Source organism: Musca domestica, unplaced genomic scaffold (genome assembly GCF_030504385.1).
Source record: "Musca domestica strain aabys unplaced genomic scaffold, Musca_domestica.polishedcontigs.V.1.1 21, whole genome shotgun sequence".
Taxonomy (NCBI): Eukaryota; Metazoa; Arthropoda; class Insecta; order Diptera; family Muscidae; genus Musca; species Musca domestica.
Genome location: NW_026712258.1, coordinates 12,149,668 through 12,165,365, shown reverse-complemented (window position 1 = coordinate 12,165,365; position 15,698 = coordinate 12,149,668). Strand labels below are relative to the sequence as shown.

Below are 15,698 nucleotides of genomic sequence, written 5' to 3'. Positions count from 1 at the left end.
TTTTGAAAGTTTATATCGCAAAGTAAGCTAAATAGAGGCGGCAAGTTCCTCCCTCTTCCACGCTTTTGGAAATTTTCGGATTAATTTCAGATTCCTCGGAATTCATGCATTTTAACTATGTAGTCTCCAACAAATCGTCATTTTAGAAGGACAACGTCAAAGACAAAAATATTTTTCATTAAATTTCGTTATGAGTTACTAGAAAAAAAATTCTATATTTTCATTGAAAGCCAAAATATTAAAGGAAGTATACGTTTAAAATGCGTTATCATTTAGATGAGCTACAAGGATTGACAATGTTATTGCATATTTATATTGCGGGTATAAAAATAAATATTAGCCAACAAAAATTACACATAAAATTTGTTGATAATTCTGGAAAATACCAACTTTGGAGTCTTTCAAATTGTGAGAGATTTCATCGAACAATAATAATAATTTCTACACGAGTAATAAACTATTTTCATATCTTAAAATAGTCAGTACTTCACTGTTGAGAAACTTCAGGTAGTCTGTCTGGTGACCTGGTTATGTACACTGAATCTCTGATGAAGTGGTCGGATAGTTTAACTATCATGCCGCATACTCACACCATACAGTTACTAATCTAGAGCCTCACTTCAAACTTAAATTCCAGCCAGTGTTTTCCCTATTCCACACATAAAAAAGCCCGACATAAAACTTGAAAAAAAAAAACTCCCAACCGAGCAACAACAACAAAAGAGCCGTAAAACACCATCCTTTTGCCATAAAGGAAAACATATCAAAGCAACGACGACGGCAACAACAACAACAAAATGAAATATAGAAAAATTACTCCGGCTATTCTTAAGGCACTTCAGCTGTAGGCCATCGCACAAAGAAAGGCATTTCCAGACATCTCTTTGTTAGCGGGATTCGTTTTTAATATGCACAGGAAGACAGAGAGGAGTATTTGCCATTTTCTTTTTCTCTCCTTCTTCCTCTTCTCTTTTATTTACCATGCTTACCTTTCTGGCCCAGATAGAGGAGCATAACAAAGAAGGGGAAACTGGCATGTCAATCAAATCAAATTAAAAATAATTTTCTTAAAAGCCATAGTAGAATCTTGAAAAAAGAAAACAAAAACAACAACAACAACAAGCTAAAGAAAATGTAGAGAAGAAAAGGAAGAAGTAGAAGAAAAAACGAAAGCTTCAGCAGACACAGATAAGTATAGATAATTTTATGTCCCTTTTCCTCTTCTTCATCGTAAAAAAGTGGCAATAAAGATGTTGAACTCTGTTGAAAATAGGTTCAGGAGGGGGGAGAGGATACACACACAGGGACACATATTTTTGTAATGATGAACATGATAAGAAAGGTACATAGACCCAAAATCTGGGATACTATGTCACTTGACAAAAAATTCATTAATATAAAACGGATATACGAGCACAAGTAAATGACCGGAAATAAAAATGTTAAGAATGAAAAAAGGTTTGGAAAAAGTGAATGATGAGAATAGTGGAAACACAACACACACACACATGTGTACACAAAATGTTTCATTTTAAATTGAGATATTATACACACACACAAACATGCTTTTCCCATTAGCCAAACATTTTGTGACCTTCCACCTGACATGTTTTATTCTTTGTAATTTAACCCAAACTCCCTTGTCCACTAAATACCGACTTAGGTTGAAATTACAATTAATCAAGATTTAACAAATTTCTAAACTTAAGTGATCTACGATAGACCACAAATGTGGCAATTTAGTTTAGGATAATCACGAGAGCAGGAAAATATTTTCATTGTAGTAGAATTCATGGAACCATTAGTTGTAATTACTGAAGTGTGTGGCGATTTTCCGCCCTTATAAACTAAAACCAAATGTGATGCGAAAATTTTCAAATCGGTAGTCAATGACATAATTAACGACAATTATCGATAACAACAACTTTTTGCAAAAAATGCTGGCTATTAAAGATATTGTCGGCAAGTTAGAAACGACAAGTAAAAAAGTATCGGTCGGTTTTGCCGACAGATTCATACCCTCAGCCAATGTTCGATTATTTAAAAATATTTTGATTTCTGTTATCGCCAAGCTTCGACGCCGACCTTGTGTTGTTGCCATCTGTTTTGTCACTAACACAAGGTCGGCGTCGAAGCTTGGCGATATTTTGTAAAATTTTGTTATATGTTTAAACAGTATTGTTCCTGACGATGTCTTTCGTTGGAGGACGAAATATCGAAAATAATAAATAATTAAACAACAACAAAGACCTCGAGCTCGTTTTTTATTAAATTTGACATTTGTAACAATATATAATAAAGGTCGAATTAAATATCTAAAAATCAAATGATTATTCAAATGTTTAACCCCTTATGCAGTAGGTTCCGAAGTAATGGGACAATATTGGCCATTTCGTATCGGACCTAAATAAATATGATATAAATATTGCAACGTGCCAGGTTTGGACTGTGTTGTGTTGATGGAAATATTGGTATATACCAAGTTTTGAATGGAATCGGATGGCAATTTCGCTTTTCATTAGCTTCATGAATATTCGAAATTTTGAGACTTTGTGGGGGAAGTACTAGAAGGAGTGGACCGATATATTCCAATATATTTTTGAAAATATCCACTATTAACACCAGACCTTGGGTTAATATAAATATTGGGCTGTGTGACTGCGCACGATACCTCTCGAAGGGAGTATCCGATCTGGTCCAAACTTTGTACATCGTAATATTTTTTTGTCAAACTTAGATCGAGTTTGGAGATGGGAAATGTCGGTCCCCTCCTTCTGGTACATCCCCCACAAAAGTTCTAATTTTTCAAAAAAATATATTTTCTGCACAGAAAGAAAAGGGATAATCCGATTTCGCACTAACTTTGCACATCCTAATATTTGCGTCAGAGCTAGGTCAAGTGTGAAAATAGACAATATCGGTCCACTCCATCAAGTTCCTCCCCCACAAAGGGTTAAAATTTTGAATTATTACAACTTTTATAAAATATGATGTAAGAGTCCGATTGTCTTCAAATTTCACACATCCCGATAATTTTATTTGACCAAGGTCTGTTAAGATGGGATATATCAGTACACTTCTACTGGTACCTCCCCCTCAAAGGGTCAAAATTTTGAATAACCAAAACGTTATTAAAATCGAAATAAGCTCAGGTTCTTTTTATATTTAACATATACAAACATTGTTGCTAACACAAGATCTGGTGGATATATATTTAAGCATACTGAGCCGTGATGAGAATAGTAGTTGCCTGAATTTATACATTTCAATAAAGTTTTTGAATTTACTGTTTTGGATGTTATAGCTTTTCTGGCGATCTTACTGTCCGTTAGGACGTTCACGGTAGCCGGTTTCGACATTGAGCCACTTCAGACACTCTACAAATGCCCGGACCTCCGCTTGAAGGGTCGTATTTTGATCGGGTGAGCGAAAAGAGATTACTGAATATGGTTCTTCAATAAAAAAAGTCCCAGTCCCGCTTTCCACCTAGCACTAAGACGTCTGTGTATCAAGAGTTTCTAATAGACATTATGATAAGAATCCGTCGATCTCCTAACAGGCAATAATTAATGTTTCGCACTAGGCAGCTACAATTGTTTCAGGCATCCCGTCCGACACAATGTTTTTCATTGATTCTCCCGTTGTTACCTCCATTTTTTTTATGATGGTATGTCACGTGGCTTTTAATTATTCACTCGTCCGTCTCCTTGAGCCGTATGCCCGCGACGGCCACTTCATTCCGTATCCGAATATCAATTGGGAGCACACATAAAATTACAAAGCCCTCAAATTGGCTACAAATATATTTTAAAGATTTTATCGAATTATTTTTATTCCCTACGTCACATTGTGGTCAGGGTATTATGTCTTTGTGTATTTGTTTGTAACATAGAGAAGGAAGCGAATTAGACCCATAGTTCCGTTTTATGATCTGTATAGAATCACATTCTGAGTCAATATATGCATGTCCGTCTGTCCATATATTTTTGTATACAAAGTGCAGGTAGCAATTATTGCCCGATCAAAATAAAAATTTTCAGAAAACATTTTTTGGTCCAAGGACGAATCCTATTGAAATTGGAGATAATCGGTCAAAATTTAGATGTAGTCCCCATATTTATTGGTCCAAATAAGATGGAATTCGGCACATATAACCAAATTGAGCGTTATCGTATAGACCCTAATATAACGGCTACATTCAATATTTTTAAGATTTTAAAAGAATTTTTAACGGATTTTATTGTTTTGAGAATTCCCAATTCTGTCAGGTAGAAGTCTAAGAAGGATATCTTAACATAAAATTTGTGTAAGCATTGGAGCCAAATTGCCATCCGTTAAAGGCTCTTTAAACTGTGACAGTGACAACAGATCATAACTAGAAGTTACATACTTATGCGTTAACTCCTCTTTAGCGGCCACAAACTATAATTTCCAATCCAAATTAAACAACCTAATCATGTATTCCTAACCAATTTTTGACAGCCATAGGTGTGTACACATCTACTGACACTTATTTTTACAAGGTCACGTCACCTGAAATGAGTAGTATTTTTGGCTACTGTAATGAACTGATAACATTCTGATTAGTAGTTACTGCTTGAAGTCTTACATCTACAACTCGTCGCAAATGAGCTGTCAACTATTGTATGAGATATGGCGAGCAACTCTTTATAAGTACTACTTGGCTTTAAAAATACGATAATGGGAATCAGCGACTAATAGTTCGTTGATTTGGAACGAAATTGGTCTGAGGACACAGTCCTCCATTAAATACAATATTAATATTTATAGCCTCAGGCATGTGGCTACAGAGGGTATATACAATTTGATACGGTCAAAAGTCGAAATAAGGGTTTTTTTAACGGTCGATCTAGCGATGTCCGTCCATCTGTCTGTCTAATAATTGCGTCAGTGCTAGGTAAGCTGTGAAAATGGAGAATATAGGTCCACTCCATCAAGTTCGTACCCCACAAATGGTCAAATTGTGAATAATCACAAGTTTATAAAATGTGATTTAAGAGTCCGATTGTCTTCAAATATCACACATCCTAATATTTATATTAACGCAAGGTCTGGTGTTAAGATGGGCAAAATCGGTCCTCTCCTTCTGGTACCTCCCCCACAAGTGGTCGAAATTTGCAAAAAAAAAATATTTTCTGCACAGAAAGGGCAGCAATCATCTAATTTTGCTTTAATCCAAGAAGAAGAACCCAAGAAGATGGTAGTAAGACGGAATATATCGGTTCACCCCTTCTGATACCTCCCCCATAAACGTTCAAAATTTTTAATATCCATGAAGATCATAAAAAGCGAAATCAACATCAACGTAAGATCTGTTATAAAGATGGTAGAGATCGGACCCTTTATTTTGCTACCTGCCCCACATAGAGTTCAAAATTTTGAAAAACATAACGCTCAACGAAAGCGAAATAAGCATCAAACTCTCTTCAAATTTCACACATGCAAACATTTTTGCTAACACAAGATCTGTTGTGAAGATATCAAAGAACCCCTTCTGGTACCTCACCCACAAAGGGACAACATTTTCAATACTTTTTTTACTTGTTTTAGTCCAGGTATGTATTCAGTCTTTTCTTCTCATTACGTTATCTAGCTAATGAGACGAAAATCCCACTTTTGCATAAATAACAATTTGAATATGCACCTGATATAGTTGTGCATTTAGTTTTGATGATAATCTAGAACCCATTGTTTTGTCCAGTTGAAAGCAATTTTGATATAGCAAAAAATGACTCAATAATCGGAGTTAACCATTCGTGTACACTTTACCGCAATTTGTGTCCTACACAATGATTTTAGCCAAATCGATTTCAATTTGTTTTCCACATTTTCGTTTTGTTCATATTTACAATGCAGGTATTGTATCTGAGTATAAAACAACTTAATTGGTTGGCAATATCCTGTTTCTTCAGATTTTTGGCACTGACACTATATTTCAGATAGAATAATTTCCTGCGGTTAATTTTTGAGAGGCTTTGTAACACAATATCCGCCACAACACTTTCAGGATGGAGCAGGGCCATTTAGATTTCATAAATGTTGATAAAGAAAAGGTATGTGTGTAAACGAAAGAGTTTTCTTTCTTATTTTCGCATCAAGTGGAGAGGGAAATTTCTTTTTAAGGAAAATAAACAGCAGCAACCTCGTAAAACATCAGTCAATTTATGTAACATATTAACCTGTGTTAAAAAAAATACAAAATATTTAAAAAAAATCTCTTTTTGTGTTTCTAGTGTCTTAATGCAATAAGTGATGTTCTCTGGTCCCTTGACTCTATGACAATTTTGCAAGTAAATCAAATATTTAATAATCCGTTTTTATTAAATTATCCACAAATTGTATAAAAGTTACTATTCAAATAACTAACTAAGCCAACCGCATTTTGTGACATCAACAACAACAACGGCAACAACAACAAACGGCAACCTATATAATTAACATTGTCGCCAGGCGAGCATAACAATACCAACATAATTAGCAGCAACAACAACTACAACAATAAAAGCATCAACATACCAACAACAACCGAATTACATTCATAATCATCGCAAGGGGAAATCTCTGCAGAATCTCTGGAATTTGCCAAAGACCACTGTGTTGACCACATACGGACACCCGCACACACACACACACGCAAGCACGTTCTCCCATACAACCGAAGTGGGAAATCGCAATTAATGTCTGTCATCTGTACATAGCCTGTAAATCAACGTCTACCAAATAACAACAGCAACGGCAACAACAATAACATCACAATTACAAAGGCCAATTAAAGCGTTTAATTAAGGTAAGTCGAACAATCGGACAAACAAAACAATTTAATCAGAAATGTGTTATCTCTGCAAATATGAATGGATTTTTTCAAAATTTAATTGCACAGATTGAAAATTGTGTTGGGGGACTACATACATGACAAGAGTAATGACATGCCTAGTGCTTTATAACTATAAGCCTGTATGTCGATACAATATTGAAGGCAAAGGTTTCAAAATAGTTTTTCAAAAGTTTGACTTTTATTCCTTATGCCATGCTGTGGTACAGGGCTTTATGTTTTTGGCATTTAAACCACTGAAAAACGGCAAATGTGAAGGTTCCCACATATGGAGGGTATACCAAACAGTTGGACTTTTAAACAATTATTTTCAAATAAATCGTTGAAAAAAATGTGAAAATCTTGAAAATCCTCAAATCAAAGTATCATTCGGCTTTACCGACTGATGTATACCCTAAGTCAATGTTCTATTATTTAAATATATGTTGACTTCTGTTATAATTATTCTAATTGTTGACCCTCTATGGGGTAGGTTCCGAAGGAATGGGCCAATATTGTCCATTTCATATCGGACCTAAATAAATATGATATAAATATTGTGACGTGCCAGGTTTGGTCTATACCGACTATTTCCTTCACTTTATATGAGATATGTGATAATTTTAAAAAAATGTGAATTTTATGAAAACGTGATTTAGCAGATACCGATAAAGTCGACAGATAAAAGTATTTGCATGGGCAAAATTACAAGAAAATGGAACATTTGTATCCAATTCTATGAGAAATCATAAATTCCATATTCATCTCAAGTTTCTGGTTGAGATAAATATTTAGATATAGCAAGTTGTATTGAATCGATGAATTGTTTGCAAGTTATGACAGATATAAGTATTAAAAATTTTGACCCTTTGTGGCTGAGTTACAAGAAGGGGTTCGCAGATATATATCATCTTCTCAGTAGATCTTGTGTTAGCCAAAGTGTTGGCATTTCTCGATTTATGAGCTTCATGGATGTTCAAAATTTTGACCGTTTGTGGGGGAGGTACCAGGAGGAGTGGACCGATATATCGTATCTTCACAACCTTGGGTTAATAAAAATATTGTGATGTATGTAATTTGAAGACAGTTGGATTTTATAAGAGTTATAACAAATTTGACCTTTTGTGGGGGATATACTTAATGCAGTGGACTGATATTGTCCATTTTCCACCTTTTGTGGGGGAGGTAGCAAAAGGAGTGGACTGATGTAGCGAATCTTTGAACTCCATCTAAGTTTAATACTAATGTTACGATGTGCCACGTTTGGATCAAATCGGGTACTCCTTTCGAGATTTATCGTGAGCACCAGACAGCTAGACAGACGGACGGGCATCGCTAGATCGACTCCAAATGTCCTGAAACAGATTTTGTCCAAAGAGACCTAATTTCTAAAACTGTTATTTTAATGAAGTACTTGTGGGCGTATCAAATGAAATATACCCTCTCTAGTCATATGGGTGAGGGTATAATTAAATATTTCGACAATCAAAAGTTTTGATTTTGCAAATGGACACAGTTATTATAAATTTAAATTCAGATTATAATTTGTTTAAATTAACGGATGCTATTATCAAGGCTGCGGAATCAAACCATTATTTTTAACAACTCCAACTAGGCAATATAATCCGAAAAATCCTATTCATTCTAGACACCTCTACAGAAATCATCTCAAAGAAAGGAAAAAATATGTTTAAAAGGCTCTTTTATAACTACAGAATGCAAAGAGAATATCTCCAAGTTGCAAAAGAGATTGCGAAATTATTTTATGAAAAGTAAATGGCCTTTTTAAACCCTCCACCATAGAATGGAGGGTATATTAAGTATGTAATTCCGTTTGTAATACCTCGAAATATACATTTTAGACCCACAAAGTATATATATTCTTGATCAGCATAACATTCTATATCCATTTAGCAATGTCCGTCCGTCTGTGGAAATCACTCTAGCTTCCGAACGAAATGAAGTAGGTTGATAAAATTTTACTCAAATGTGTATTATGTCTGTAGAAATGTATTGAAAATGTGCCATGTAGGCCCATGTATTCGTATAGCCCCGATATAACGGTACCTCCCGATATGCGGTATTTTGATTATTTTAGCGACATTAGTTACCGGAATTGTTTCAAAATTGGTATTTAAAGTTCGTAATAGATGCCACGGCTTAAAAGAGAAAATGGGCCATGTAGGTCCACGTCTTTGTATAGCCCCAATATAACGGTACCTTCCGATATTCGGTATTTTGATGATTTTAGCGACATTATTTACCGGAATTATTTCACATTTTGTATTTGAAGTTCGTAATGGATACTACAACCTGTACCAGAAATTTTTCTGTGCAGGTCCACGTTTTCTAACCCCCATGGTACCTCCCTATATTCGGTATTTTGATGATTTTAGCTACATAATAAACATATTTTTTACAAGTTTCGCATTTGAATATTGTAATAGCTGGTGACAAAAGTTGCCTATGCAGGTCTACATCGTGGTATATAATATAAAGGCTACATTCGGTATTTTTAAGATTTTAACAGATTTTTTAGCGGATTTTATTTTGTTTTAAAATTGCCAAAATCCTTCCTAATAGTGGATGGTATTCAAATATCGGCCCGGCCGAACTTACTGCTTTGTTACTTTTTTATATTAACGAATTAAAGAGTTTTATGTGTTAAAGTAAATACAGGGTTAAGTTTTAACCTCATTAAAATCCATAAATCTCATTGCATGTCCAAATCTGTAGAAGCTCTAAATATTTTCCGAAATAGTCTCGAACAGTTGATTAACATGTCTAGAACCTTGAAGACTGTCGTTGTATAAAATCAACTAATATACATAAGTTTCTTCCTACTTGACGCTTTAGAAATATCCAAATTATGTCTTTATTAAAAATTGTGACTGGGGTTACACACCCTTCCAATCACATGTTGTGCTTCCATTCCTTTTTCAGACATAAGTCCAATGGCGTCAAGTAATGCACAGTCCTTCGGTGACTGACTAACCCCCCTTTAAATGACGACAATTTACAATAAAACCCTTTTACACAATTCAATTGAAGGCTTCCGCAAAAGTGTCGAACGCTTTCAACAATTTTTATAGATTCTTTGGCACATTTTACGGTTTCGGTCATAAACCGATAAATGTTGAAAAAGCCACAAAATATGTAAAATGTCGTAAACAGCATCGGTGGCTATCAAAGCAAAGTGAAAGGGTGAAAGGGTTTTCTTTGAATGGTAGGTTCAATGCAAAACCACACACATCCATACATACATGCATACACCGATATGTAACTTTGTTTGTATTATTTAAGATATTTTGTGTGATTCCTTTACTTAAGGACATTTCCTCAGCAGCAACAAGAACAAAAGTCTTTGGCACGAAATGCACAACCACAACTGGCAAATTTGTGGTCAAGTCGTTAAGGTCGTAGTTATTTGGTCCGTTTTTGTTGGTCACTTGTTGACCAAATGAATCTTAAGGATAATAATTAGTGTCACCATAGGTTAGATGGTATGTCCACAATTATTGACATTTGATACGATTTGATTTGATTTGATTTCACAAAGGCGGCAGAGAAGGGAAGGATGAGATTTTGGGTTTATTATTAAGGTACATGTTGTTTGTGGAGAACAATAATTCAGGCAAATGTAACTCTAATATAATTTTAATGATACTATCAAATCGCAAAATGAGATGAATGAATTTGATGGACATATAGTGGAGTGGGGCTAACAATACCCAGCAAAGAAATTGATACAAATTCCTCAGTGTTTAGACAATGTTTTAGTGCCATTTTTTCTATTTGGTGCCATAACTCAAGGTACTATTGGTGAGCATATGGAAAAAATGTCCCATATATCCCTTTATGTATGCTGAACAGACCAAATGACAACGCTTCGTTGACATGAAAAATTAAAGCTTTAAGCTCAAAATTTTGACAAATAAAATCCAAGCAATGTGTAATCCAAACTTGGCACATGACACTCTAACTCGAGAGACTCATTCCAACAGTTCGTGTTAGACCTTTTTAGTACTCAAAATGCGCAAATTGGTCAGTTTAACAACATTTTTAAACAAAACTTCATAAATCGTACTGAATTTTAAGACTTTCAAGGTTTTATATATTATTAAAGTTTTTATTTTTTTCAGAAAAAATAATAGGCAAATGTTTACCATTTATACATAAAAATCTTCGAAATCTTTTATTTTGAAGTTTACCGAGGAGGATATAAGTAAAATCATTACACAGAGGACCTACTTCATATTATTCTGTCCAAAACTACTCCAAGATCTTTTCTTAATAAAAATTGGTCACCACCCTATCTTAATCCTAAAAAAGCAACGGTGACCTCAATAATGTCAGGCTCTGTAATTAATCAACAGCAAATGCGACACCATTTAGTACTACAACCATAACAACCATTTCCAAAAACCGCACCCACGTCTCAATCCCAGATACCAACAGGGACTTCAACATAAAAATTTGGTATCCCAACTCTATCCCTTCACTAAAACCCAATCTAGTGCCACTAAGTACTTTTCGTAAAAATATAGTACGCATTCCCAAAACCACCTCCATATCTCAACCTCAGATACCGACAGTGACCCTTATATCCAATTTCAGGATTTTAGCTCTGTAATTTCTCCCATTACCAAATTTAGTACCATCTAGTACATTGATAGTACGCATATTCAAAGCCAGCTCTATATCTCAAGCACATACATCAACAATGACATCGATATCAATTTGTGAATTTAAGCTCTATTCCTTCACCCAATAGAACATTTAGTACTACTTAATATTTTTAGTACATTTAAAGCTCACATTTCCCAAATCACCTCCACATCTCAGTTCCAGATACAAACACACGCTTTTCGAACAATTATAGCATACATTTCAAAAACCGTGTCTTAACCACTTAATAATTTTCGAACAATTTTAGTACATATTTCCAAAAACTACCTCGATATCTCAATTGCAGATACCAACAGAGACCTCAAAATCAAATTTCAGGATTTCAGATCTATTCCATTACCCAATACCCAATTAAGTACCACTTAGTACTTTTCGTACAAATATAGAACAATTTAGATTTGAAGTATTAACTGTTGACCCAATTATACCAAATATACTATATAACAAATATGCTTATAGTACACATTTCCTAATCCACCTCTTTATCACAAACCTAGGTTTGTGATTTGGTTTTGATAGCTATCACCAATACGAACCACAAGGAAGAACTTCAAAATTCTGTTCTAAAGTTTCAAGATTTTAGCTTCAACCGTTTCGTCTTGGCGTTAATGTTCGGCCAGTCAGTCACCAAACGGCAAATGAAACCGTCACACGCTGCATGAATGTTGCACTGCGATATTTTGGCCCATTCCCTGCGAAACGCTTGCTTGTGGTGATCGACACTCTGACATTTTTTAGTGCCAACCTTGCTTTCCAAAATACTCCAGATAAAATAGTCCAAAGGATTAGTATCCGGAGATTTTGGTGGCCATTGTGCGCTGGAAATGAAGCGAGGAACCTGATTTTGTAACCATTCTTGGGTGGCCCGCGCTGACATTATTCTTTCCTTTGGACATTCCTGTTGGAAGGCTTTAATACACCGAAGGCTCACATTTTCAGCTGACCTCTTTGGCAAGTAAACACGATCATTTTGTTTGTTTACAAACTGCTGGGCAACGAATGTTTTCTCATCGGAGAAAACCAAATTCGGCGGTTCATCACTTTTGGCCAGGCGAAGCAACTCTTTAGCACTTTTGAGTCTATTTTCTTTCTGTTGCGGTGTAAGTCGTTGCCTGTTTTAGAATTTCAATGGCTTTACCCCGAGCTCATTTTTCAATATTTGACGAATGGAATATTGCGATATGTTCAGCTCACGAGCCATTTTTGGGCCACTGCGAGGCGGGTTTCGATCAAGTCACTTCTTTACTTTTCGAATCACTTCTGCTGATGTTGCTGCTTTCTTCCGTCTACTTCCTTGACGTCGAGCTACGCTACCAGTTCACGGTAACGAGCGATGGTATGAGACACAAAAGATTTATTCACATTTAAATGCTGGGGTGCTCTAACGATAGTCACTTGAGGTTTTCCGACCAAATATAAAGAAATCACACTATCACGCTTGAATTCCATCACGAATAACTTTTTTTCTGGAAAATTCTCACCAAAATGCTTTTGTACGATTGTAAATAATAGAATGAGCTGTCACTGAAATAATTTGAACAGCTGTCGGACGAGTGGCTTAGAAATGACAGCAGTCTGAAGTTGGTTGCAGTTTTTTTCATCTCATCCTGTATAGTACTATTTAGTACTTTTCGTGTACTTATATTCCACATTTCCAAATCCACCTATTTGTCACAAACCTACCACCAATACGGACCCCAAAGCAAAATTTTAAAATTCTATCCAAAAATTTCAAGATCAGTTATATCACTACTCTTTTAAATATATTGAAATAAGATAGATTGGTCTCCTTATTCCTTTACCTCTCCTACTAAAGGTCAAAATGTCGAGTAATAGTAAATCACTTAAAGTGCATATGAACTATAAAGTTCACATATCGGTACACTGTTTGAAGCACCTACCCTCGTCAGAAAACCAAAAACCAGGAGGTTACTTGTGGGGCTTCACCTAAACGTCAACTGACCGGAGTAATACTAATGTTCGTACAATATTTACTAGCTTCATTTTTAATATTCCTCTCAACAAACAAATTTGGTCTCCGACCAATGAATTCTCTGCGAATTTAAATTTCTAATTTGAAGAAGTGAAAACTTAATCCTACAACACAATTAAATACTTCTTGTTATGGCTTTAATTGAACAATGTCCTTCAGTTTGGTCCCATTTCTTTCGAAGTGAATGCCAACTTTGTTTTTTTTTTTTTTTTGCAAAAGTTTTATCTGAATAACTGTCGATTAAAATGCCATTTCTTGGCAAGTTATGATTTCGCACAGAATTGCACACACATACACATAAACTGGGTCAGTGCGAAACGACAAATCTGGGTCATGTGATTTTCCCCTACCCCATCCTTTAGATGGTGGAATTAATTCAAAGAAAATTTTTACTCTGCAATTCAATGTAATTTCCATTGTAAGACTTAGTAATTGCACCAACACAACATCAACCGCCTGGGAAATGTTTTAATCACATGGACAACCCAATGCAATCCAATTAGGCTTTGATTTGGCACAACAACACATTTCAACATAATTAAAATAAATTAAAAGAACCAATTCGAAAAGAAATAATTAATAACTCATTCTGGGATCCTTACAACGAGCGGTTGCAATGGAATATTTTTCCATCCCTATCATTATGACAACAACATGCCAACAGGTATCGAGGGCCCTCCTTTTGCTAGTTGCTTAGTCGGTAGTCAACGCCTATTTCTCTCTATTCTCCTCGACATGAGAGATCCTGAACAGTTTCCGTTTGTCCTGAATAAACAAATTGTACCATTTCCTAAGTACATATCTGCCACATATTCATGTGAATACATTTCATCTAGGATGGTTGGCATGTCTCTGGCCATATCTGATCGGCTTGCCTGCCTACCTATCAACCACCACCGTTCATTCGCTCCTGCCAACTTGTATGAGAGGCATTTACATGCAAAACTCTATCATTACCGCAGCAACATGCAAACCGTAATTGTAATCATTTGACGTTTTCATTTTGAAAAACGTTTGTAAATTTCTCCGTCAATAATGGCAATTCAACAGTCGGTAGTCTTTGTCAGGGGTTAATGACCGTTGGTTGGGAAATAAAATGGAAAACATAATGGAGAAAAACAAACGTTTGCATGTGTAGAAAAATAAATGTATGAAGATATTTCCATTTTGTTATAGGGAAATAGAGAGTTGAAGGAATAGAGAAGTCTAAAAGAGAGTAAGGAAAACTTTGAAGAGTAAGAATAAAATCAATAAAATAATAGGGTAAGTGTACCAGTAGTCGGCACTTTTAGGCTTTTCAATATTTCAATCTTTCGACATTCTGAGTGAAATCTTTCAATTGCAGAAAAATAAAGTTGTTCAGATTCCATAATGCTGTACTACTAATTCAAAGTTTAATTAACTAATTTCGTTTTTAAATTTCATATAAAGTAAAGGGAAAGATGTAATATATATCAGAGTTATTTCGGATGAGAAGTGGATAATATTGGTTCAATCTTTCGGTAAAGGTAAAGGGTCTGCAATTTGAATAATGATAATTTGACTCAAAACCTATTTTAATACGCTGACATGACTTTCCAAACAAAGCAAATTATCAAACCAGTAAAGAAAGGTCTTTTTATACCCTCCACCATACTATGGAGGGTATATTAACTTTGTCATTCCGTTTGTAACTCCTCGAAATACTCATGTCAGACCCAACAAAGTATATATATTCTTGATCAGCGTAAAATTCTAAGTCAATTTAGCGATGTCCGTCTGTCTGTCCGTCTGTCTGTCTGTTGTAATCACGCTATCTTTCGAATGAATTGAGATAGATGGCTAAAATTTTGCACACATGTTTATTTTTCCAGTAGGCAGGTTAAGTTCGTAAATGGGCCATGTAGGTTCACGTTCTCATATAGCCCCCATATAACGGTACCTCCCTATATTCGGTATTTTGATGATTTTAACGACATTATTCACGGGAATTGTTTCAAATTTGGTATTTGAAGTTCGTTATAGGAACTACAGTCTGTGACAGAAAATTTTCTGTGCGGGTCCAGGTCTTCGTATAGGCCCCATATATCAGTACCTCCCGATATTCGGTATTTTGATGATTTTAGAGACATTATTCACCGGAATTGTTTCAAATTTGGTACTTGAAGCTCAAAATGGATACTACACCCTAAGACAGAAAATTGT

The 15,698-nt window shown here is 35.2% G+C and overlaps 1 protein-coding gene across 24 annotated transcripts in view; it reads left to right on the top strand.

Annotated features, from left to right (window-relative positions):
• The window catches only part of LOC101887288 (glutamate-gated chloride channel), a 174,367-nt gene that overhangs the window by 13,287 nt on the left and 145,382 nt on the right, over positions 1 to 15,698 (top strand). For all 24 annotated transcript variants that reach the window (XM_059122736.1, XM_059122753.1, XM_059122750.1 and 21 more), the window contains exon 2: positions 6,255 to 6,808. The gene's annotated coding sequence lies outside the window, so the exon portion shown is untranslated. The remainder of the gene's footprint in view (positions 1 to 6,254; positions 6,809 to 15,698) is intronic.